Source organism: Macaca fascicularis, chromosome 19 (assembly GCF_037993035.2).
Source record: "Macaca fascicularis isolate 582-1 chromosome 19, T2T-MFA8v1.1".
In the NCBI taxonomy this organism is placed as follows: domain Eukaryota; kingdom Metazoa; phylum Chordata; class Mammalia; order Primates; family Cercopithecidae; genus Macaca; species Macaca fascicularis.
The window spans coordinates 38461785-38487502 of NC_088393.1; the positions used below are offsets into that span (position 1 = coordinate 38461785).

A 25718-nucleotide genomic window follows, 5' to 3' on the forward strand; every position below is an offset into this window, starting at 1 on the left:
ATGCAAGACCAGTTCAACACTTGAAAATCAATTATTATAATCTATCACATCAGCAGGCTAAAGAAGAAAACTCACAAGACCATATCAATAGCAGCATACAAAGTATTTGATCAAGTCTAGCACCATTTATGATAAAAACTATCAGTAAACTAGAAATAGAGGGAAACCTGATAAAGAATATTCACAAAAACTGATAGCTAATGTCATAGTTGATGGAGAGAAACTCAAAGCTTTCCCACTAAGATTAGGAACAAAACAAGAATGTGGCCTCTCACCATTCTTTTCAACATCATACTGGAAACCCTACCTGATGCAATAAGACAAGAAAAGGAAATAAAATATATACATGATGGGAAGGATGAAATGAAATTGTCTTTTTCACAGTGACATGATTGCCTATCTAGAAAATAAAAAGAAGAAAAGTACTCCTGGTACTAATAAATAATTATACCAAGGTTGCAGGATAAAGGTTAATATACAAAAGTCTATTGCTTGTCTAGGTAGCAGGAATGAACAAGTGGAATTTGAAAATTAAAACAAAATACCGTTTATATTAACACCCCCAAAAATGAAATCTAACAAAATATGTACAAAATCTATATGAAGAAAACTACAAAACTCTGTTGAACTAAATCAAAGAAGGACTAAATAAACAAAGAGGTATTCTATTCATATTCATGGATAGAAAGATTTAATATTGTGAGATGTCACCTCTTCCCAACTTGATCTATAGACTCAACACAATCCTATTCAAAATCCCAGAAGGTTATTTTGTAGATATTGACCAACTGATTCTCTGATTTACACGGAGAGGTAAAAGGCCCACAACAGCCAACATAATATTGAAAGAGAAGACCAAAGTTGTGTCACTGATTTCTAGACTTATTATAAAGCTACAATAATCAAGATGATGTGGTATTGTCAAAAAAAAAAAAAAAAATAGACAAGGCAATGGAACAGGATAAAAACCCCAGAAATAGACCTATAAGAATATAGTCAGGGCCAGGCATAGTGACTCACGCCTGTAATTCCAGCACTTTGGGAGACTGAGGCAGGCGGATCACGAGGTCAAAAGATGAAGACCATCCTGGCCAACATGGTGAAACCCCATCTCTACTAAAAATACAAAAATTAGCTGGGCATGGTGGTGGACACCTATAGTCCCAGCTACTCAAGAGGCTGATGCAGGAGAATCACTTGAACCTGGGAGGCGAATGTTGCAGTGAGCCAAGATCACACCACTGCGCTCCAGCCTGATGACAGAGTGAGACTCCGTCAAAAAAAAAAAAAAAAAAAAAAAAACATAGTCAGATGGTCTTTGATTGAATACCAAAGACCATAAAATAGTAATAAATAATCTTTTCACAAATGATGCCAGGACAACAGAACATCCACATGACCAAAAAATAAAATAAAATAAAATAAAATCTAGACACAGATCTTACATTCTTCCCCCGAATGAATTTGAAACCACTAAACTCTTAGAAGACAGCACAGGAGAAAATCAAAATGACCTAGGGTTTGATGGTAACCCTTTAGATATAATGTCAAAGGCATGATCCATGAAAGAGCTAATTGATAAGCTGGACTTCACTGAAATTAAAATTTTCTGTTTTGCGAAAGACACTGTCAAGAGAATTAAATGACAAGTCACAGGCTGGAAGAAAATATTTGCAAAAGACATATCTGATAGAGGATTGCTATCCAAAATATATAAAGAACTCTTAAAACTCAATGAAAGAAAACAGTGACCCAGCTGAAAAAAATGGGCCAAAGACCTTAACAGACGCCTCCCCAAAGAAGATATACAGATAGCAAACAGTCTATAAAAAGGTGCTCTGTTCCGTATGTCATTAGGGAAATGCAAATTGGAGCAGCAATTAGATACCTCTACATACCCATTTGAATGGCTAAAATGGATAACACTGACAACACCATATGCTGGTAAGAACATGAAGTAACAGAAACTCTCTCTCATTGCTGGTGGGAATGCAAAATGAAACAGCCAATTTGGAAGATAGTTTGGGAGTTTCTTACAAAACTAAACACACTCTTACCATACCGTCCTTCAATCTCACTGCTTGGTATTTACCCAAAGGACTCAAAAACTTATGTCTAAAAAAAAAGAAAAAAGAAAAAAAAAAAACCTGGACATTGAAATGTATAGCAGCTTTATTAAGAATTGCCAAAACCAATATGTTCTTGAGTAGGCGAATGGATAAATAAACTAAAAGCCTGGTACATCTTGACTTTGGAATATCATTCAAGGCTAAAAAGAAATGAGCTACCAAGCCATAAAAAGATACATAGAAAACTTAAATGCATATTATTAAGTAAAAGAAGCCAAATTGATAAGGCTACCTACTGTGTAATTTCAACTCTATGACATTCTGGGAAAGGCAAAATGATGGAGATAGTAAAAAGATCAGTAGTGTCCAGTGGAAGACTGGAGGGAGGCAGGTGAACAGACAAAGCACAGAGGATATTTAGTGCAGTGAAACAATTCTGTACAATACTGTGATGCTGGATACTCATTAGGCATTTACCTAAGCCCATAGAATGTGCAATACCAAGAGCGAACCCTCGTGTAAACTACGGACTCTGGGTGGTGACGATGTGTTAATGTACGTTTATCAATTGTAACAGATGCATGCACCACTACAGTGTGGGCTGTTGGTAATGGGAGGTTGTGCATGTGTGTGGGAAGGGGGGTGCCTCGGAAATCTCTGTGCCTTCTGCTCAATTGTCTGTGAATCCAAAACTACTCTGAAAACTGAAGTTTATTTTGAAAAAAGAATAGTGATAAAGTGGGCTTTCAAATACCACATATTAAACTGTACTTTAAAGCAAGTATAATTAAAGCAGTGTGGTGTCAGGGGAAAAAAATGTAGAAAAACCAATTAAAAAGAAGAAAGTCTTGAAAGGATCCTAACACTGTGACAGCGTTGTGATAGGTGCCTATTGAATATTTAGTAATAAATGAATACAGCTTAGTACAGCGTTAGAAGTATAATTTCAGGAGAGTGGGTTACAGAAAATTACTCTACAGGTAGGTCTGGGGCAAATTGTAATCATTTAATTTTTAATAACGCTTAAATTATTCTCTCACCCTGTACTATCGCCCAAATACACATACACACATATACAGATGGATTAGAAAGTTATAAAATGACTTAAAAATACCAATCTCTGCATGTTGATTAAATGTTCATGTTAAATCTAAAAATGAAGGGAGGCATCAAAAATAGGAAAAGCTTAAAAGATTTGCCTACATAAAAATAAACACATACTGAATGTCAAATTGCTAAAAAAAAAATTCACTATGTTTGAAAAGTTGATTTTTCTTGATAAGTCATATAATTTAATACGGAAATATCAATGATTTTGGGGAAAAAACTGACTAAAGGAATAAATAAGCCATACTCCAAAGAAGCAGTCTACGTGGCCATGGCATCTCCACTTATGTCTAATCCCCTTTGACTAGAGTGCAGGACTGTGTGATTAAACTGAGCAGGAACTAACCTGGGCTTCACAGTGGCCGCCACCGTATTCATTCAACTGCTGAGTGGAAGAGCGGTCCTGGAGCAGGGTCCGCTCCTGTTCCAGCTCAGCCTGGCCAGCCTGGCTTCTCCCTTCCTTCCTCAGAAGACCAGAGACGATGATTTAAGAAATAAAAGTTGGAAGTGTCTTCTTTTAAGTCAAATTACAATATTAAATGTTAGAAAGCACTGAGATCCAGTTTTTACTGGAAATACCATCTATTGCCATTATTTGCCAAATACAAATACCCATTAAAAAGTCACGGCTGGGCGCGGTGGCTCACGCCTGTAATCCCAGCACTCTGGGAGGCCAAGGCGGGCAGATCACCTGAGGTTGGGAGTTTGAGACCAGCCTGACAAACATGGTGAAACCCCATTTCTACTAAAAATATAAAAATTAGCTGGGCGTGCTGGTGGCACCTGTAATCCCAGTTACTTGGAAGACTGAGGCAGGAGAATCACTTGAACTCCGGAGGCGGAGGTTGCAGTGAAATGAGATTGTGCCATTGCACTCTGGCCTGGGTGACAGAGCGACACTCTGTTTAAAAAAAAAAAAAAGTCATGATCTTTGAGAAAAATTAGAGAAAAAGATAAGGTAATGTGAAACAATGTACTAAAATAATTCACAAAAAAGTAACAATTTAGAAATCACTAATGACAACACCATAGCATATAAAATTATAGTTTCCTGGGAAATATTTATATATGTATAGATATAGATATATGTATATGCATATTCACATAAATAATACATATATGTGTATATCAATATATGTATGTTTCTTTTTTAAATGTGATATTCTAATCTATTTACTGTTTCACAACTTTTTCAACTCATATATTATAAACATTTTCTATTTAGAAACAATTCTACTCCTCTGCATTTTAAATGCCAAATAATACTCCATTGTTTGTGCAGACCATACTTTTTTATTACCTCAATCATTATTGGGTAGTTAGATCACTTCCAATTTTTTGTATTTGATACAACACTAAGCTGCCCGTAGTTTTGTTCAACATTCGTGAACACACGTGAAATGTTCCTAGGATAAACTCTTAAGCCCTTAATACATGTTGCCAAATTATCTTCTGAAACCTTCTATAATAGACTCTCAAATGAAGCGGGAGGGATATTTCTGAAGTCAGTGCATTTAATACAAAATGCTTGTCATCAAAATTGCCCTGGTGCATCTTTTAAGAAAATACAGTGTTGGAAATTGACATTCGGTAATTCATTTGTTCATGCAATAACTCAAACACTGTTTATTGAGTAATTACTCTGTGTCAGGCACGGTGCCAGGAGATGGAGATGGGACAGACACAAAACTAGACCAATATATTCACTGTAAAAAGCTATTCTGGTGGAGACAGATAACGAAAATTAAGCCTAACAATCACAAAATTTCTAAAGCATTAGAGGATAAGTAATATAGAAAAAAAAAAAAAAAGACTAGGCAGGGCTAAAAGAGAAGTATGTTGGGAGGAGGGTGCCATAGAGGTTTAGATGGTCAAAGGAAGCTCCATTGAGAAGAGGTGACTTGAAGAAAGTGAGAATTGAGCTATGCAACTAGCTGGTGAAAGGGCATTCCCAGGAGAGGAAACACCATGTATGAGTTGAGAAGGAGGCACAACTGGCATGTTGAAGGAACAAAAAGGAGGTTGATGTGTCCAAAGACCAGTGTGTGGCAGGAAGAGTGAAGGATAGGAGGAGACCAGAGAGGTGAGCTAGGCAGGGCATTGGGTGGATACGGACTTTTTCCAGAGAAAAATGGAAATTGTGGAGCATGTTCAGCAGAGGCATGACTTGAGTGACTCCTGTTTTAAAGGATCTCTCTGACTGCTCCTTGGAAAACAGATTGGAGGGTACAAGGTGGGGGTGGGTAGCAAGGAGAGCCATCTTTGCAGTTCTTATGCTAGGAGCTGTTAGGCTTTAGGGGACATCTGGTATGAGAATGGGTCGTTAAACACGAGTCTCAGACCCAGCCCTTGGGATGGTCACACCACACAGACCCAGAGAAGAAACAGCTCTGGGGAGAAAGCAGCGGGACCTCCCTTCAGGTGCTGTCTCCTGAGCACACACCTGGAGGGAAATGACAGGTGGTAAAGCAGGCTCCAGATACATCTTCCTTCCTTCTTTCTACCTTTCTTCTTTCCTTTTCTCTTTCTTCTCTTCTTCCCTCCCTCCCTTTCTACCTCCTCCCCTCTCTTCCCTCCTTCCTTCCTTCTTCCCTCCTGTATTAGTCTGTTTTCACACTGCTACAAAGAGCTTCCCAAGACTGGGTAATTTATAAAGGAAAGAGGCTTAGTCGACTCACAGTTCCGCATGGCTGGAGAGACCTCAGGAAACTTAAAATCATGGCAGAAGGTGAAGGGGAAGCAGACACCTTCTTCACATGGCTGCAAGAGAGAGAAGTGCAAGCAGGGGAAATGCCAGATGCTTATAAAACTATCGGATCTCCTGAGAATTCACTATCACAAGAACAGCATGGGGGAAATTGCCCGATGATCCAATCACTTCCTTCCCTCCACATGTGGGGATTACAATTTGAGATGAGATTTGGGTGGGGACACAGAGTCAAACCATATCATCTCCCTTTCTTCCTTCCTTCTTCAATTCCTTCCTTCCTTCTTTCCTCTCTTCTCTTGCTCCCTCTCTTCCTTCCTTTCTTCATTCCTCCCTTCCTCCCTCTCTCTCCTCTTCTTTCTTTCCCTTCCCTCCTTCCCTCCCTTCCTTCCTCTCTTCTTCTTTCTTTCCCTTCCCTCCCTTCCTTGGTACCTCCCTTCCTCCTTCCCTCCCTCCCTGTCTCCTTCTTTCTTTTCCCTTTTTGGGGGAGCGGTGTGGTGGACAAATGCACAGTTAAAATTATGTAAATCAAACTTGTCAAATATATCAGCCTACTGTAGCAAATTTCATTACTGCTCATACCTGCTTATACTTACCCCAACCATGAGTAGAATGTTGTCGTTACTGTTGTTTTAATCTTTGGATGTGTGTAGACAGAATGTTAAGTTACTGACAATGCTATAGGCATTGCTTTGTTTGTTAGTACAAGGGAACATTTTCCCCAGCTTCTTGGCTGTCCATGTTTCTGTCCTGAGTTGTCTTTCCTGCACTTTGCAGGCATGGAAACCTTGTTCCACACATTGCTTGGTGCCCTGCCCAGGGCTGCAAGATGCACTGTGTCTCCTCTGCCCAGCAAGCCACAAGCCCCTCCAGGGTGAGAGGAGAGCCTTCCCTTCCCTTGCTCCTCCCTTCAACACAGGGAGCTGGAGCTGGACAGCCCCACAGGCACTCAGTAAGCACACACCACATAGATAGGTTAACATGTACCTTTGAAAAGGTGGATCAGGGGGATTTTGTAATGATGCGGCAGCGAGGATGCTTTGAGGATGGAACTTGGGATCTTTCAAGTTCTCAGTAGGGCTACGATCCTTCCTGGACTCTAGTTATATCCTGCAAAGGTGTAGGAGATGAGCCAGTCAGGTGCCATTCTGGAGAGGTTGCTTGTCGACTGTTCCTGAACACAATTGCTCATTCACAGCTGTCACTCCCTGAGCAGCCACATTTCACCAGGTTAGGGGCCAAGTGCCTTACACTTGTTACCTTATGCAATTCTCACCCTAAGCCCATGATACCGCAATTTTTATAATTTATCATTTACAGGTGTGAAAACCAAGGTGGAACATTTTAGGGACTCCCAGCTAGTAAGTGGAGGTTTCCTTTCCTGCCCCTTCTTTATTCCATTATGGACAGAGCTGACTGTATCTCTGCATTCACTGCAAGTCTGCATGGCTCCCTCAATCTTTGATCCACTTCTTTCTCCTGAAGGGCACTGAAATACTGGCTGTTTATGGCTCCTGAAACTCGGGATGAGAGGACCCAGAGAGCTCTTTTCACCAAGGGTGTGGCCTCAGCAGCTTTCATTCCTTCCTGGCCCCAGCTGGCTCTGGGCTGAGCCCGCTTCAGCCGGGAGCACCATGTAGAGATGAGTCTCAACCTGGAGTCTGCCATTTGTTTCCAGTCCTTCATTGCCATTCCAAAGAGAGGAATGACTGCCCGACCCTCTATCTGGGGCAGACTCAGCCCAAAACAGAGGCTCCTGGCCCCTTCCCCACCTGGACACTAGCCTTGCTCAGCTCCTTAGCAGTTTGAATCCAACCCCACTCTTTGGCACTTAGCTGATAAATACAAGGCTGCCTTTTCCAAAAATGTTTCTGAATAGCCAAAGTAGAAACTTTATAATTTCGAAATAGTATTCAAACGGCTTTAAAGACACATCTAGGCCTATGTTCTATTTTTGTCTTGCGGAAATTCTAGAGATACATGGATGGATGGATGGAAGGATGGATGGATGGATGGGTGGATGGATGGATGGGTAGGTGGGTGGATGAATAGATGGGTGGATGGATGCATGGGTAGATGAATGGATGGATGAATTGATGGGTGAGTGGAAGATTAATGAATAGATGGATGGGTGAAGTGGATGGATGGATGGATGGATGGATGGATGGATAAATGAATGGATGGATATGTGAATGGATAAATGAATGGATGGATGAGTGGACAGACGAATGGATGGGTGGATTAATGAATAAATGGGTGGGTGATTGGATGGATGAATGGATGAGTGGGTAGATTTATGGATGGATCGATGGGTGGACAGATGGGTGGGTGGGTGGGTGGGTGGATGGATGGATGGATGGATGAGAGAATGGGTGCATGGGTGGATGGATGGATAGGTGGAGAGATGGATGGACAGATTGATTTCTCACATTGAACAAGTACCAACATGGGCAAAAGCAAAGCAAGAGGCACCAAAAGCATGTTTTATTTTGGGTGAAAGGAAAGTCCTTGGAAACACAAGTCCAGGCCCCCAAAATCCTTGGATTGCATCACCATTCTGGGAACAGCAACATGTCCTTCAGCTGTCTTATATTCCCTTCTCCAGCAAGGACATAAGGACATGATAAATACTTAAGCTGCAGCAAGAAAATTTCAAGTTATTCTTTTAAAAAAACTTTATGAGAGAGCCATTTGATAATGGTAGACATCAGCCCCTAAGTAGAAAGAAATCTACTTTTCAGCATTTAATTCATACAAATCTTCCATTTTCAATAAACATTAATTTAACACAGACAAAATGGCTATAGGGTGACAGAATCTCATCTCTCTTTGTAAAAGATTTTTAAACAAAAAGCCACGTTTGTATCTGTTTGCATTCTAGGGGCCTGAAGGCAGGTGAGTTGTTGGGATAACCCCTGTAATCTGCTCCAACTTTCTAGTGTTATAGAAGAAACAATATTGAGGAAATGTCCTAGATTTCCTTTTCTAATTTTTTCTATCTTTGCAACATTAAGTAATATGAATTTTCTTCCAAAATTGCAGAAATTTTTCTTTAAGGCTAGGCGGGAAGAGTGGAAATAAAAGTCAAATCTAAATCCTGCAAACATATACCTGGAGCAGGCAAGAGACCATTATTGCTGGTGTCTGTTGTCAGCTATAGAATCATTAACATGAAATACCTTTTGATGAATGCATTGAAAAAAGTGATTATATATTAAAGTATAAAAGTCTATTCCTGCATCATTTAAATTACTTTACAATGCTGATTAAAATAACAGAACATTATAGCTTGCTTAGCTAAACATTATATTTCCAAATCCATTTCCAATTGTTTCCCTTCAATTTGAACAATTTTTGAGCAATTTTATTGCTATTCATACCTGCTTGATTTTTTTATTAGAAATTAAAATACACAGGTTTTTTAAATCAATGTTGCAAAGTACTGCAGAGTTTAACTCTTTTGATGCCATTCAGAACCTCAAATCAGGGAGAAGCAACTTTTTTTCTCTCTTAATTCCAGGGGCTTGAAGAAGATATTTAGAAATATCAAAGCAGAAGAGCCTCAGAGATCATCTGAACTATTTCTGAGTTTATATAAGGGAAAACTGAGACTCACTTGGGATAACTAACGTGTCTAATATCACAATGGAAATTTGTAATAAAACGACAAATTGAGTCAAGTCTCCTGATTCACCATATGAGATTCTTTTGACTCTAAGAAACTTTCCTCCACAAAGTTCCCAAGAAAGAATGGATTAGCCAAATCAATAGAAGAATTTCTGAGGAAATTGTACTTGTGTGTTTAAATATGTGGCACTTGTTCGTGCCACCGTTTAGTGCAGTGGTGGAGAAAACAATCCCTTTGAATGATACCTGATTAATGTGTGTATAAACCACGCAGGCCTATAAAATAGTGTGGAATATGGGACAAGCTATCTTGATGCCAAGCTAAGGAATGGACCTGTGTGTTACCCAGGATGAGCTCCTTATTCTAAAACCTTTATCATAAGTGCAATGAATGACTGCCTTTGCTGATTATTGAAACCTCTGTCCTGCTTGTGGCAACACCCTTAGCACCAAGCACAGAGCCTCACACAGAGAATGTGCTCAAGAACTCTTCAGCAGACAAATGAATGAATGTCCCTTTATCAGGTGGAGGTTTGGGGTTTCCAGCAACAAAAATAGATGCTAGTTAACGTTAGGAGGATATGGATCGGTTTAGGATATCAAAGCAAAGGCTGAATTAACAATGGGTCCTGGAAAGGTTGGGGGCTGAGCAGCTCCTGGCCTCTAGACTGCAGAAAGTAATGAGGTCTCTTTGGGCATCCTGCTGGGATAAACCCTCTTCAATCATTTCCCATCTTTGTCTTCCTCATCTTAACATTCAGGCTCCAAAGAAAGAGAGTCCAATTGGCCGAGCTTGTATCACACGCCTGTCTCTTGGCAATGGAGTTCATGAAGACTGTATACATGGGAAAGGGAAGTCAGGGTACTAGTATTAGAAGAAACAATGAATTGTGAGCAGACAAAAACATCATCACAGATCCACTGTACACTTGAGCTTCTCCTTCTCCTGTAGAGTGAGGGTAGCAATACCTAACTTGCAGGGTTGTTATGGGAATTGGAAATAGAATTAGAAGAGTCATAGTGTAATTCCCTGGCGCATAGCATGGGACCTATCACAGCTGGTTTTGTGTAGGGGCAGTGAAGACATGGTTTACCACAAGTCGTGGTTTTCCCAATGCTGATTCCTGAACTGTGGCCACACAGTTCCTCTTTCAGAGGTGTTTGACAACACACACTTCCATGTGCAGATCTTACTTACTGATGCTACCTTCATCACAACATTTCTTCAGTCCCAGCCATAAATTGAGTTGTGGAAGGCCCAAGTCATGCCAAGATTTTAGGATGGCTGAGGCTGGAATCAGGTGGAGCTGAGGCTGGGAAGCCAAAATGGGATTGGATTGGAGCTGGACCTGAAGGTATCAGAGCAGTCAGGATCCTGATGTTTGAAGCGTGTGATAAGCAGAAGGCCATGACTGAGGATTTCAAGACTGACCCCAGTTTGCCAGACGCCAGATACAAGGCCACTGATAGATTCCCTGGCAGATTTCAAATGGACTCAAGAGCCTAAAGACAGAGACCTTATGACTCCATGTAGAAAGCCCGGGACTGAGCTGCCTGTGGGTGCCCAGCCAGGTGCAGGAAAAAAAAAAAAAATAACTGAAAATTAACTGATATTCTAAACTGAGCAATGAATTTGGAGACTCAGATTGCAAGAGTAATGGGAACAATGAAAAGAAGATTATTCCTTGGGACTCAGTGCAGTAACTAATAATTATTGGACACTTACCATTTGCTGGGTCCCCTGCTAGGGAGACAGGACAGAGTAGTGACTAGGGGCACAGACCCAGGATTCAGAGGTTTGAATTCTGGCTCTTCCACTGAGTGGTTGTAGGACTTCAGGCCAGTCTCATAACCCACCCTAAGTGGGGATAGTAGGAGTAGTTTGTGCCTGTTGGAGCACTAAATTAGATGATTAATGTAATGTGCTGGGTCCAGAGCCAGGCACTGAGGAGGTATTCAATAACCATTAATGATCTTATTATTGTCGTGTTGGTTGTTAAGCCTTTGGTCATGCCTTATCTCATTTAGTTCTGAGTGTCTGAGGCAGTGCTAGGAAGGTGTCATGGGAGACAGGCATGGTGGGAGCTGAGGCCTGACATGAATGGGGCTAACTCAGTGGCAGAAGCAGTGGGAATGGGGTTTGTCAGCAGTTGGGATGAGCAGTGATACCCCTTAGGTGCAGTGAGGGTAACCATGACTTGAGAGATGAAGTCCTCAAGGGCCCCCAACCCCTTCTCCCCATTCTGTGGCAAGATCTCAGCCAAGGTGCATGGAGTGGTTGGGTGGGGGTTCAATTCTAGGAACAGAGGGAGAGAAGGTCAGGTCAGTAGGCCAAGTGGAAGCATGAACAAAAGAGGGGAAGTTGATTTTGAAGGAGGCAACAAGGCCTGGAGCATTGAAAGAAGATTTGAACAATGTTTATGAGTTTTTAATGTCATTTTTAGTGACTTTTTTGTATCCTAACTCATTAATAAAAGAAATAAAGAATAATTTTTTAAAAAGGACACTTCATTTAAGAGTTAGTAGTTGGTAGATGGGAGGGTGAAGGAAAGGAGACCAGAGTGGAGGAGAGAGGGAAACTGCTGGGAAGGTGTACCTGGGGGGATGCTCTAAGCCCGGCAAATGAGTGCAGGGGAACTGGAGGTAGGGCAGGTCCAGCGACCAAAGGTGAAGCTTGGCCTATAGAGGCACAGGCCTGGGTTGGAGGGACTCTCAAGAAAATCAGGAATGGGAAATCTTATAGTAACGTCACCAATGACACAGTCTCAAAAGGGCCTTTGCACCTGATTTTTCTTCTTGAATCCAAGAAGTTTCGTCTCTTGCCTCACTTCTTGCCTCTGCATCACTCAGAGATCAGGGCTGGTGACAAGGGCCAGTGGCAGAGGCAGTTTGTTTGAGGAGTTCAGAATGCCTCTCCCCAAAGCAGGAGGTGTATCTAGAAAAATGAAGCCTCTGATCTTTCTTCTGTGTATTGGGCCTCAGGCTGCTTCCAGGAGCCCAGCCATGCCTGGAACACATTTCATGAGCGTCTAGGGGTTAACGCTTCAAGGAGAAACAGGGGAAGTTTTGCTGGTGTACACTATGTCATGAGAATGGATCTAACCAGTGAGTAGGAAGCTCTGAACAAGAACTGAAAAACCTGCACGATTTTCAACTCAGGAACCCACACGTACCACCATTTTCTTCTACAAGAAACCTCAACAGGTTACAGATACATAATTTGAAAGAAAACAACCTTAAGTAATGTACCATTCTAGTTAGGGCTAAATTCACATTTGAAAATATTATTCAACTAATTAAAATGGAATTAAATGAATACAGTGTTAACTGTGTCTACTGTTTAGCATAAAAAGTTGTTAAATATATCATACTCTGTGTTCCAAACTGGCGGCAGATTTTAGCAATGTTTAATTGTAAGAAATAGCCATGTACTACTTAATTACATAACTAGGTGGAACATAAAAATCACAATTACATGAATTATATTAAATAAAATATGTTAAAAATAGTTTGTTTTTCGATGGTGGAATTTTATGGACACTATAATGAAACTGAAGTACATTTTTAATTACCTAATTATTGCTATTTTCAAAGTCCATTTACACCATAATTGTTCCTGTTTTCATAGTCCAAAGAGTCCATGACAGAGAGACTCAGTGGGATCTAAAATAAGGATTCATTCTTCAGACAACTCCAGCTCATGGTTTCCCTCTATCTTTATAAAATCAGTCTCAGATACATTTTACATTGAACATGCATTCAACAGGTAATTGTGTGTATGAAATTGCTGGGAATGGTAGTGGGTTGCAGAGATGAGGGAGGGGTAGATTTCCAGCCCTCAGGCAGCTTATAGTCTAATGACAGAGGTAAGATGGGCTACAGCAGACACAGATGGGAAGCATGGTCAGGAGTTAGAGGGACACACCAACTTCCCTTGAGTGGATGGATGCGTGACTGTCAGCTGCTGGACCCCGAGGAGTAGGCAGGACTGGACTAGCCTGGGCTGGGGCAGGGGCAGTGGTTAGGAAGAGCATCTCAGGCTCCAGCAAGGACACAGAGGAAGGAAAAGCAGGTGGCATGAAGTGTTGTGAGGCAGAGCAGTCCAGCAGTGACTGCCATAGGCAAATGGGGAAAAGAGATTCAGTGGCAAAGCCAGCCCAGGCCAGCCAGACCCTGGGAGCCAGCGGGGTGATTCCAGCAGTGAGGAGGGGAGTATGGGGCTTCAGTCAGTGCATTTGGGGTTCACCATGAGCCCTTCAGCCTGGGGGTGACAAAGCAGGAGTTGCAGGACCCTGAGAACTGGAAAACAACAAGGTCAGTGACAGAAGCAGAAGGATCAAGGGAAAGGTGATTTAAGTGAAAAACAATAAATTTGCTTCTGGATTGAGGTGGTTTGAGGTTATAGAAAGGCATCTAGGTTGTATATTTAGAAAACCCCATCATCTCAGCCCAAAATCTCCTTAAGCTGATAAGCAACTTCAGCAAAGTCTCAGGATACAAAAGTAATGTGCAAAAATCACAAGCATTCTTATACACCAGTAACAGACAAACAGAGAGCCAAATCATGAATGAACTTCCATTCACAATTGCTTCAAAGAGAATAAAATACCTAGGAATCCAACTTACAAGGGATGTAAAGGACCTCTTCAAGGAGAACTACAAACCACTGCTCAGTGAAATGAAAGAGGACACAAACATATGGAAGAACATACCATGCTCATGCACAGGAAGAATCAATATTGTGAAAATGGCCATACTGCCCAAGGTAATTTATAGATTCAATGCCATCCCCATCAAGCTACCAATGAGTTTCTTCACAGAATTGGAAAATATTGCTTTAAAGTTCATATGGAACCAAAAAAGAGCCCGCATTGCCAAGACAATCCTAAGTCAAAAGAACAAAGCTGGAGGCATCACGCTACCTGACTTCAAACTATACTACAAGGCTACAGTAACCAAAACAGCATGTTACTGGTACTAAAACAGAGATATAGACCAATGGAACAGAACAGAGTCCTCAGAAATAATACCACACATCTACAGCCATCTGATCTTTGGCAAACCAGAGAAAAACAAGAAATGGGGAAAGGATTACCTATTTAATAAATGGTGCTGGGAAAATTGGCTAGCCATAAGTAGAAAGCTGAAACTGGATCCTTTCCTTACTCCTTATATGAAAATTAATTCAAGATGGATTAGAGACTTAAATGTTAGACCTAATACCATAAAAACCCTAGAAGAAAACCTAGGTAATACCTTTCAGGACATAGGCATGGGCAAGGACTTCATGTCTAAAACACCAAAAGCAACGGCAACAAAAGCCAAAATTGACAAATGGGATCTAATTAAACTAAAGAGCTTCTGCACAGCAAAATAAACTACCATCAGAGTGAACAGGCAACCTACAGAATGGGAGAAAACTTTTGCAATCTACTCATCTGACAAAGGGCTAATATCCAGAACCTACAAAGAACTCAAACAAATTTACAAGAAAAAAACAAACAACCCCATCAAAAAGTGGGCAAAGGATATGAACAGACATTTCTCAAAAGAAGACATTCATACAGCCAACAGACACATGCAAAAATGCTCATCATCACTGGCCATCAGAGAAATGCAAATCAAAAGCACAATGAGACACCATCTCACACCAGTTAGAATGGCAATCATTAAAAAGTCAGGAAACAACAGGTGCTGGAGAGGATGTGGAGAAATAGGAACACTTTTACACTGTTGGTGGGATTGTAAACTAGTTCAACCATTATGGAAAACAGTATGGCGATTCCTCACGGATCTAGAACTAGAAGTACCATGTGACCCAGCCATCCCATTACTGGGTATATACCCAAAGGATTATAAATCATGCTGCTATAAAGACACATGCACACGTATGTTCATTGCGGCACTATTCACAATAGCAAAGACTTGGAATCAACCCCGAATGTCCATCAGTGACAGACTGGATTAAGAAAATGTGGCACATATACACCATGGAATACTATGAAGCCATAAAAAAGGATGAGTTTGTGTCCTTTGTAGGATGCAGCTGAAAACCATCATTCTCAGCAAACTATCACAAGAACAGAAAACCAAACACCGCATGTTCTCACTCATAGGTGGGAACTGAACAATGAGATCACTTGGACTCGGGAAGGGGAACACCACCCACCAGGGCCTATTATGGGGATGGGGGAGGGGGGAGGGATTGCATTGGGAGTTATACCTGATGTAAATGACGAGTTGATGGGTGCTAACAAGTTGATGGGTACAGCACACCAACATGGCACAAGTATACATATGTAACAAACCTGCACGTTGTTCACATGTACCCTAGAACTTAAGGTATAATAATAAAAAAAAATTAAAAAATTTAAAAATTTAAAAAATAAAAAATTAAAAATAAAATGGGCAAAAAATCTGACATACACCTCATTGAAGAATATATACAGTTGGTAACAAATGAAAAAATGCTAAGTATCACTAATCATTAGAGAAATGTAAATTAAAACCATGACGAGATACCATCTCACATCAGTCGGAATGGCTACTATTAAAAACTCAAAAAAAAAAAAAAACCATACTGGGGAAGTTATGGAGAAAAGGGAACACTTATACACTGCTGGTGGGAGTGTGAATTAGTTCACCCATTGTGGAAAGCAGTGTGGAAATTCCTCAAAGACCTAAAAGGAGAAGTACCATTAAACCCAGTAATCCCATTACTGGGTATATGCCCAGTGGAATATAAATTGTTCTACCATAAAGACACATACACATGTATGTTCATTGCAACACCATTCACAATAGCAAAAACATGGAACCAACCTAAATGCCCATCACTGGTAGGCAGGATTAAAAAAAAAAAAAATGAAGTACATAGACACCATGGAATACTATGCAGCCATTAAAAAACAAACAAACGACAACAACAACAACAAAAAAAAAAACACGAGAGCATGTCCTGTACGGGAACAAGGATGAAGCTAGAGGACATTATCCTTAGCAAACTAATGCAGAAATGGAAAACCAAATACTGCATGTTCTCACTTTTAAGTGAGAGATAAATAATGAGAACCAATGGGCATAAAGAGGGGAACAAGAGGCATTGGGGCCTATGTGAGGAAACAGTGGGAGGAGCGAGAGGATCAGGAAAAAGAACTATGGAGAACTGTGCTTAGTACCTGGGTGAGAAGATGATCTGTACACCAAAGCCCTGTGACACAAATTTGCCTGTATTAACAAATGTACATATGTACCCCGAACCTAAAATAAAAGTTACAAAATAAAATAAAATGAAAAATTAATAAAAAAATAAAAGAAAGAAAAAAATACAAAGAAAGGCATCCAGGGTAGATGCTTGGAGGCATGTTTGCTCAGCAGATCGAGCCTTTCGAGCATTTTAAAACAAACAAAAAAACAAACAAACAAAACCTAGAGAGCACTTTCAAGCTTTTCTTTCTTTTTTTTTTTTTTTTTTTGATAGCGTAGGAAATTTTGAGATAAAACCGTGAAATGTTAGGGTAGTCCCTTACTACACATACTGAGTTAGTATAATTTGTTAAAAAGCAAAAGGTGGCTGGGCGCGGCGGCTCACGCCTGTAATCCGAGAAATTTGGGAGGCCAAGGCAGGAGGATTACTTGAGGTCAGGAGTTCAAGACCAGTCTGGCCAACATGGTGAAACCCTGTCTCTACTGAAAAGATGCAAAAATTGGCCGGGCGTAGTGGTGCACACTTGTAATCCCAGCTACTCGGGAGGCTGAGGCTGGAGAATCACTTGAACCTGGGAGTCAGAGGTTGCAGTGAGCCAAGATCATGCCACTACACTCCACCCTGCATGACAGAGTGAAACTGTGTCTCAAAAATAAAGAAAGAAAAATAAAGAAAAATAAAAAGCAAAAGTTTCTCATTATGTATCATCAGGGGAATTCCAATCAAAATAAAAATAAGATGCAACTACACCCCTGTTAAAATAGACAAAATCGAGAACACTGACAATACCCAGTGCTTCCAAGGATGTAGAGTGACGGGAACTCTGATTCAGTACTGATGGAAATGCAAAATGGAACAGCCACTTGGAAGACAGTTTGGTGGCTTCTTACAAAACTAAACATCCTCTTAGCATACCATTCTGCAATCCTGCTCCTTGATGTTTACCCACAAAATAATTTATGTCTCACAAAAGGCACATGGGGTGTTTATGGCGGCTGTAATTGTAATTATTAACAGTTGAAAGCACCCAAGACTTCCTTCAGTAGGCAAATGGATAAGTAAAATGTGGTACACCCAGACAATGGAATATATAACTATAAAGACAGAAGCTATCAAGCCATGAAAAGACATGAGAGAATCTCAAAAGCCTATAACAAAGTGAAAGAAGCCAGTGTGAAAGGGCTACATACTGTATGATTTCAACTATATGACATTCTTGAAAAGGTGAACTATAGAGATAGTAAAAAGATCGGCTGGGTGCGGTGGCTCAGGCCTATAATCCTAGCACTTCAGGAGGTGGAGGCGGGCAGATTGCTTGAACTCAGGAGTTTGAGACCAGCCTGGGCAACATGGTGAAACTCCGTCTCTCCTAAAATACAAAAAAAATTAGCCAGGCGTGGCGGCATGCGCCTGTAGTCCCAGCTACTGGGGAGGCTGAGGCAGGAGAATTGAGTGAACTCAGGAGGCAGAGGTTCAGTGAGCCGAGATTGTGCCACTGCACTCCAGCCTGGGCAACAGAGGGAGACTCTGTCTCAAAAAAAAAAAAAAAATGAAAGAAAGAAAAGAAAAAAAATCAGTGGTGTCCAGGGGTAAGGAGGGAGGGATGAATAGGCAGAGCACAGAAGATTTTTAGGGCAGTGAAACTACTCTATAGGATACTATAATGGTGCATCCATGTCTTTGTACATTTGTGTAAACCCATAGAATGCACAACATCAGGAGTGAACACTGACGTAAGCTATGTACTTTGGGTGGTGGTGATGGGTCAATGTAGGTTCCTCAGTTGTAACAAAGGTACCACCCTGGTGGGGGAATGTTGGTAACGGGGTGACTGCATGTATTTGTAAGCAACAGGAGGTATATGGGAAATCTCTGTATCTCCTGTGAACCAAAAACTGAAATAAAGTCTATTTAAAAGAAAAAAACGCAATGGAGGAGAGGAGCAGATTACGTGAAAGGAATGGGCGTGCTGGCACTTAGCGCACGTTTGGTGCCAAGTCCTCACTCTCCTTCTCTTTAGAGTAAGTCCACACTCTTTCTTCTGAGCCTTGAGCTGTCCCTGGAGTTTAGACAATTATCTTCCTTTGAGGATTTGAGAAAAGTTTTCAAATTGCAGACTATTTGGGGGGATTTTATTTTTTATTTTATTCTTATTTCTCACTCCTTACTTCTTCCTGCACTTGGAATGGTTAACTTGTGCTGAGTGTGGCCGCCAGGCCATCACTGCTAGAAAGAACAAGAGATTCTTGGCAGTAGTCAGAGAGCACCCGTCGGGACCAGTCCTTCTAATTCTCAAACCAAATGAGGTTGAACAAACCCGGGTTAGCTTTGGAGCTTCCGGCTGGTTGTTCCAAATCTTTGAAAGCTTTCTGTGCACTCTCTGTCATTCATGTCATCATTTAAAATATGTCTTCCTGGTAGAGGAAGGGTCCCAGCCACAGGGAAACCAGAGGCTGCATGAGTCACTGTGGTTAAGACAGATCATTGAATTCTCAGCTGGTGTAACCTCATAGCTGGGAGGCCAGAGGGCCTGAGCCAGCCACGAGGAGCCAGCTTTGCTGATGGCGTGGTTCGGGAAGTGACTCTGCTCCATACCTGAGTCCTTTCCATAGGAAGTGAGCTGAGTGGAGACAATAGAGCAGATTGAGAAAGCAAGAAGAGAGTCTTTGATTCTTGAGCTTTATTCAGCCCCGGGAAAGACTGCATTCATACCTGGATGAGGCACTACACCTAAGTTGGTTGAACCTTATCACTTTCACATCCCAGGATTAAGTGTGGGGGTCCTGAAGACCTGTCTTTATTCCATGAAGAATCAGGCCTTCAACCCTCATCCATAGGCCATTCCCTCTTTGCCAAGAATGTAACAAAGCAGGAGGGGATTAAAATAAAATTTTTTAAAAGTTGGCAGGTACCAAATATTGATACAAAAATTAAGAAATTTAATTGGCCGGGCGCGGTGGCTCAAGCCTGTAATCCCAGCACTTTGGGAGGCCGAGGCGGGCGGATCACGAGGTCAGGAGATCGAGGCCATCCTGGCTAACATGGTGAAACCCCGTCTCTACTAAAAAATACAAAAAACTAGCCGGGCGAGGTGGCGGGCGCCTGTAGTCCCAGCTACTCGGGAGGCTGAGGCAGGAGAATGGCGTAAACCCGGGAGGCGGAGCTTGCAGTGAGCTGAGATCCGGCCACCGCACTCCAGCCTGGGCGACAGAGCCAGACTCCGTCTCAAAAAAATTTAAAAAAAAATTAAAAAAAAAAAAAAATTTAATTGGTTGGCTCTACATCTCCAGTGTAGGTGTTCAAAGCATTTCCCAGACATTAGTCATTTGGGTACCACATTCAGAATTGTGGCACCATGTTATGTCAGTACTACCCTGTATTCATATTTTTCTTTAATATGAGTCAGGTCTTTACTTAAATAAATTTACTCAAAAAGGAAAATTGCTGTCACTCACTGGGAAGTCAGAATCATCTGTCACAAATTGTAAACCATACAAATTAATTCAATGAAAACATACTCATTAAGTTAGAAGCATCTGTCAACAGAGCCCATAAAATAATCTCAAGTAACATCAATGGTATATATGCATACAAGAGACATCAAAGAACATCAATGGTATAATTGTATACAAGAAATATCAATAGTATAAGTGTGTACAAAAAATATCAGAAAAAAAGAAATATCAGAAATAGGGTAAAGACGTGAGCTTTAAAAAATTAAAACTCTGAAGATAGCTGGTCCCAGTTGTGTTGTTTTAACCATAAAACAAAATGATTTTTTACATTAATAAGAATATTTATAGAAAAAGGTTCTAAGCCAGGTGCGGTAGCTCACACTTGTAATCCCAGCACTTTGGGAAGCTGAGGCAGGCGGATCATGAGGTCAGGAGTTCAAGACCAGCCTGACCTGGTGAAACCCTGCCTCTACTAAAAATAAAAAAAAAATTAGCTGGGCATGGTGGCTCATGCCTGTAATCCCAGCTACTTGGGAGGCTGAGTCAGGAGAATCGCTTGAATCCGGGAAGTGGAGGTTTCAGCGAGCCAAGATCACGCCACTGCACTCTAGCCTAGGTGACCAAGTGAGACTCCATCTCAAAAAAAAAAAAAAAAAAAAAGAAGAAAGAAAAAGAAAAATAGAAAAAGTTTCTAATAGCCTTCTCTCTTTTCCATATATATTCTAAAATTAAATATGCCACTGTTTTGAATAAACCGACTCTGTGCAGGCAAGATATTCATGACGGGCTCAGCTCAAAGGATAATCTTGAAAGCAGTTTAGAATAATCATGGTTTGTATATTTACCAGCTCCATAGCTGGGAGAGTGGTACCTGCAGTCGAAAACTGAAATTTCACTCAAACATCAGCCTATGGAATGCTAGCCTTGTCTAAACATCCTTGTTCATGCAAACAATTATGTAATTAGAGTGAATTAATATTTTTGTGCTGAAGGAATTATATTTGAAGGTTTAAGTACATAATGTGACACTCACAAGGTGCTGTCCCCTATAACTTAAGAGTCCACAAATTTACTGCATTAAGATTATCTCACGGAAATGACTATATACACAGGCATATAAACTTCCCCCACAAAAGACATCAAAAAGTTATTATAGGCTGGGCGCGGTTACTCACACCTGTAATCCCAGCACCTTAGGAGGCCAAGGTAGGCAGATCACCTGAGGTCAGGAGTTCGAGACCAGCACAACCAAGATGGTGAAATCCCGTCTTTACTAAAAATACAAAAATTAGCCGGGCATGGGGGCGAGTGCCTGTAATCCTAGCTACTCGGAAGGTTGAGGCATGAGAATCACCTGAACCCAGGAGGTGGAGGTTGCAGTGAGCTGAGATCGTGCCACTGCACTCCAGCCTGGGCGACAAAGCGAGACTCCGACTCAAGAAAAGATATTATAGTTTTTTCTATATAAAGGATCGATAGTAGAGTTTTCTAATTTGCTTAAAAATACTCTAATAATTTTGGAGGAAGATCACCAAATTCTCAAAGAAAAACCTTACAATGCAATTACTTACAACTTGCATTCTTTATGATGGTGTATGTATATATGTATACAAGAAACATCAAAGAACATCAATGGCATAAGTGTATGCAAGAAATATCATTTTTTATGACGGTGTTATGTCTGGTCATCAAATCGTTCTTAAATATTTAAAATTATCCAATCTGCTGGAATACTCAAGAAATTCATTTTAGGCCTTTTGGGGGGCTCCCAGCCCCCACCGTGTCTCAAGCTGAGCACACAACTAGAAGCCCTAGCAGCAAGGCCCCTGGCCTCATGAAGACAGCACTTTCCTGCAAGAGGAGGGACCTAGTGGCCATGCTAAGGAGACAGTAACACAAGGCAGTGTGGTACAGAGGGATGAGTCATCTGAGATCATCAGAAAGGCTTTCCCAAGAGGCAGCTTTTTTTTTTTTCTTTTCTTTTTCTTTTTTTGAGACATAGTCTCCCTCTGTCACCCAGGCTGGAGTGCAGTGGCGCAATCTTGGCTCACTGCCACCTCTGCCTCCCAGACCCAAGCAATTCTCCTGCCTTGGCCTCCCGAGTAGCTGGGGCTACAGGCATGTGCCACTACATCTGGCTTTTTTTTTTTTTTTTTTTTTTTTGAGATGGAGTCTTGCTCTGTCGCCCAGGCTGGAGTGCAGTGGTGCGATCTCGGCTCACTGCAAGCTCTGCAGCCCGGGTTCAAGCCATTCTCCTGCCTCAGCCTCCCGAGTAGCTGGGACTACAGGCTCCCACCACCACGCCCAGCTAAATTTTTTTTTTTTTTTTCTTAGTAGAGACGGGGTTTCACCATGTTAGCCAGGATGGTCTCAATCTCCTGACCTCATGATCTGCCTGCCTCAGCTTCCCAAAGTGCTGTGATTACAGGTGTGAGCCACTGCGCCTGGCCAATTTTTGTATTTTTAGTAGTGACGGTGTTTCACCATGTTGGCCAGTCTGGTCTTGAACTCCTAACCTCGGGTGATCCGCCCGCCTCGGCCTCCCAAAGTGCTGGGATTACAGGCATCAGCCACCGCACCCGGCCCAGGAGGCAGCTTTTGAATGGAGACATGAGGGACTAGGACGCATCCAGCCTGTGAAAATCTCTGTATGCATGGCTGGGGTTAAGGGGCAGAGAGAGCTGGTGGCAGAATGTTGTGGGCAGAGAAAAAACAAGGACAAATGCCCAAGGTGGAACTCATGTGCAAATCTTAAAGGAACAGAAAGAAATCCAGTGGTGCTAGAGCAGGGCGACAGGGTGAACAAGGGGGAAATGGAGCAGATGAGGTCAAAGAGATGGGCAGGGTTGGAGGATGAAAGGCGAGAACTCGCTTCCAAAGGACAAACATTTATTTCAAGTGCAAAGCAAATGTTGTGGATGGATTTTAAGAAAAGGAAGGTAGTAATCTAATTTACCTTTTTAAAAACAAAACAAAACAAACAAACAAACAAACAAAAAAAACCCTAGACTTTATTTTAGAGCAGTTTTAGGTTTGCAGCAAAACTGAGCAGAAGGTACAGAAATTTCCCGTGTGTCCCCTGCATTCTACATGCACAGCCTCCCCTATTATCGACAGCCCCCACCAGACTGGTACTTTTAGTTACAATTGATGAACTGCACTAACACATCACCATCACCCAGAGTCCATAGGTTACATGAGGGTTCACTCTTGGTGGTGTGCATTCTGCGAGTTTAGATCAATGCATAATGGCATGTATCCACCATTACAGAATCCTGCAAAGCAGTGTCACTGCCCTAAAACTCCTCTGTGCTCTGCCTGTCATCCCTTCCTCCCCTCAACCCCTGATAACCACTGGCTTTTCACTATCTTTACAATTTTTCCTTCTCCAGAATGTCACACAGTTGGAATGATACAGTATGTAAAGCATGTAAAACACAAAACAATAAACTCCTTGAAGATAACATAGGAGCAAATCTAGATGACCTAGGGTTTGGTGAAGACTTTTTAGATCCAACACCAAAGGCACAATCCGTGAAAGAAAGAAATGATAAGCTGGACTTAATTAAAATCAAAAATTTCTGCTCTGTTGAAGACACTGCCAAGAGAATGAAAAGACAGGCCATAGACTGGGAGGAAATATTTGCAAAGGATATTATCTGAAAAAGGCCTGCTATCCAAAGTGTACAAAGAACACTTAAAACTCAACAATAACAGAATAAACAATCCAGCTTAAAAATGGGTCAAAGACCTTAGCAGACACCTCACCGAAGAAGATAGAGATGGCAAATACCTATATAAAATGATGTCCTATGTCATATGTCATTAGTGAGATACAACTTAGAGCAACACTGAGATGTCACCACACATCTATTAGAATGGCTGAAATTGAGATCACTGACAACACTAAATGCCGACAAGGATGTGGAGTAACAGGAACTTTCATTCGCTGTTGGTAGAAATGCAAAATGGAACAGCCACTTTGGAAGACAATTTGGGGCTTTCTTATAAAACTAAATATGCTCTTATCATGTCATCCTGCAGTCTCACTCCTAGATATACCCAGGAGAATAGAAAACTTATGTCTACATAAAAACTCACATATGGATATGTGTAATAGGTTTATTAATAATTGCCAAAACTTGGAAGGAACTAAGCCATCCCTCAGTAGTTCAATGGATAAATAAACTGGTTCATCCAGACCATGGAATATTGTTCAGAGCTAAAAAGAAATGAGCTATCAGCCATACAAAAAGGCCTGGAGAAAACTTAAATGTATGTTACTAATTGGGGTGGGGGAAGCCAGTGTGAAAGGGCTACATGCTGTATGATTCTAACTTAAACCTTTATAATTTGTTATAACATTATTTTCTAAAGTGTCATGGTCCATTGGGAATTTCACTCCCCAGGGTCTGAGGTAGTGGGATTGTAATCTGGCAGAATTGCTAATTTTTCTATTAATTTTACAGTCTTTGCTGCACTGTGACTGCCAGGAGGTTCTTACTTGCAGAAGGACCTCTGCAAGTAAGATGCATGTTTGTACCAGTGCCTTAGAAAGGCTGCATCGCAGAGTGAGATGTGCGTATCTTCAGGCTCTAAAGACTTAAGGGAAGTTCTTCACAGCTGACAGTAAGGCCTTTATGCTTTCACCATATGTATGAAATCAGTGTTTCTGGATTGGACCCCAAAAATTCATTAGTTTTCTGTTCTCAGACAAGACACTTCTCCAAGTGGAGCTTGTTTTTCACTGCCTGTGGAGAGACAGGTGAACAAAATGATTCCGCGTCTTAACCTATGACCTCTGTATCAGAGAATTAATCAGTAGCTACTGTGAATAAATAAACCCCTAAATCCAAAGGGCTCAACACAGCAGAAGTTTATTTTTCTTATCAAGTCCAATCAGTGATGGCGGTGAGAAGTTTGCTTCAAGCACTATTCAGCGACTTAGCTTCTCTCTCTCTTGTGATTTTACCCTCTTCTAGAGCAATTCTGGCCAGTAGAACATTCTATGGTGATGGAAATGTTCTATACTTCCTTGTCCAATACAGTAGCCACTAAAGATGTATGGCTATGAAGCATTTAAATGGTGGCCCGTGCAATGGCAGAACCGAAATTTTAATTTTATTTAATTTTTTAAAGAAGAAAAACATTGAAGAATCTTTATTATCTCATTTCCAGACTTATTTTATGGTATTTAAATTATGGAAAGTAATTAAGACAGTTCTATTAGCACATGAATAGTCTACTGAATCAATGGAACAAACAGAATAGAAAGTCCAGAAACGAATATATAAGTGTATAGATATATATATATATATGTATACATATAAAATATATATGTATATTTGAAATGTATACTGAATATATCTGGAATGTGTATAAGTATATAACTGAATATATATGGAATTTGATTACATTAAAAATATATATATTCAATTGATCTTTGGAAAGATCAATTGATCAATTGATTATTTGATCAATTTGATCAATAATCTTCAATTGATCTCTTGGAAAAAGATCAATTAAAGACGATTTCTCTCACCATC

At 40.9% G+C, this 25718-nt stretch overlaps 1 long non-coding RNA gene across 1 annotated transcript in view; it reads right to left on the minus strand.

Moving 5' to 3' along the window:
* The window catches only part of LOC123570313 (uncharacterized), a 79827-nt gene that overhangs the window by 44615 nt on the left and 9494 nt on the right, over nucleotides 1-25718 (minus strand). Inside the window, exons 2-3 of the long non-coding RNA XR_006694403.2 lie at nucleotides 6871-6993; nucleotides 5855-5936 (exon numbers count right to left, since the gene is read on the minus strand). This is a non-coding gene — a long non-coding RNA (uncharacterized lncRNA). The remainder of the gene's footprint in view (nucleotides 1-5854; nucleotides 5937-6870; nucleotides 6994-25718) is intronic.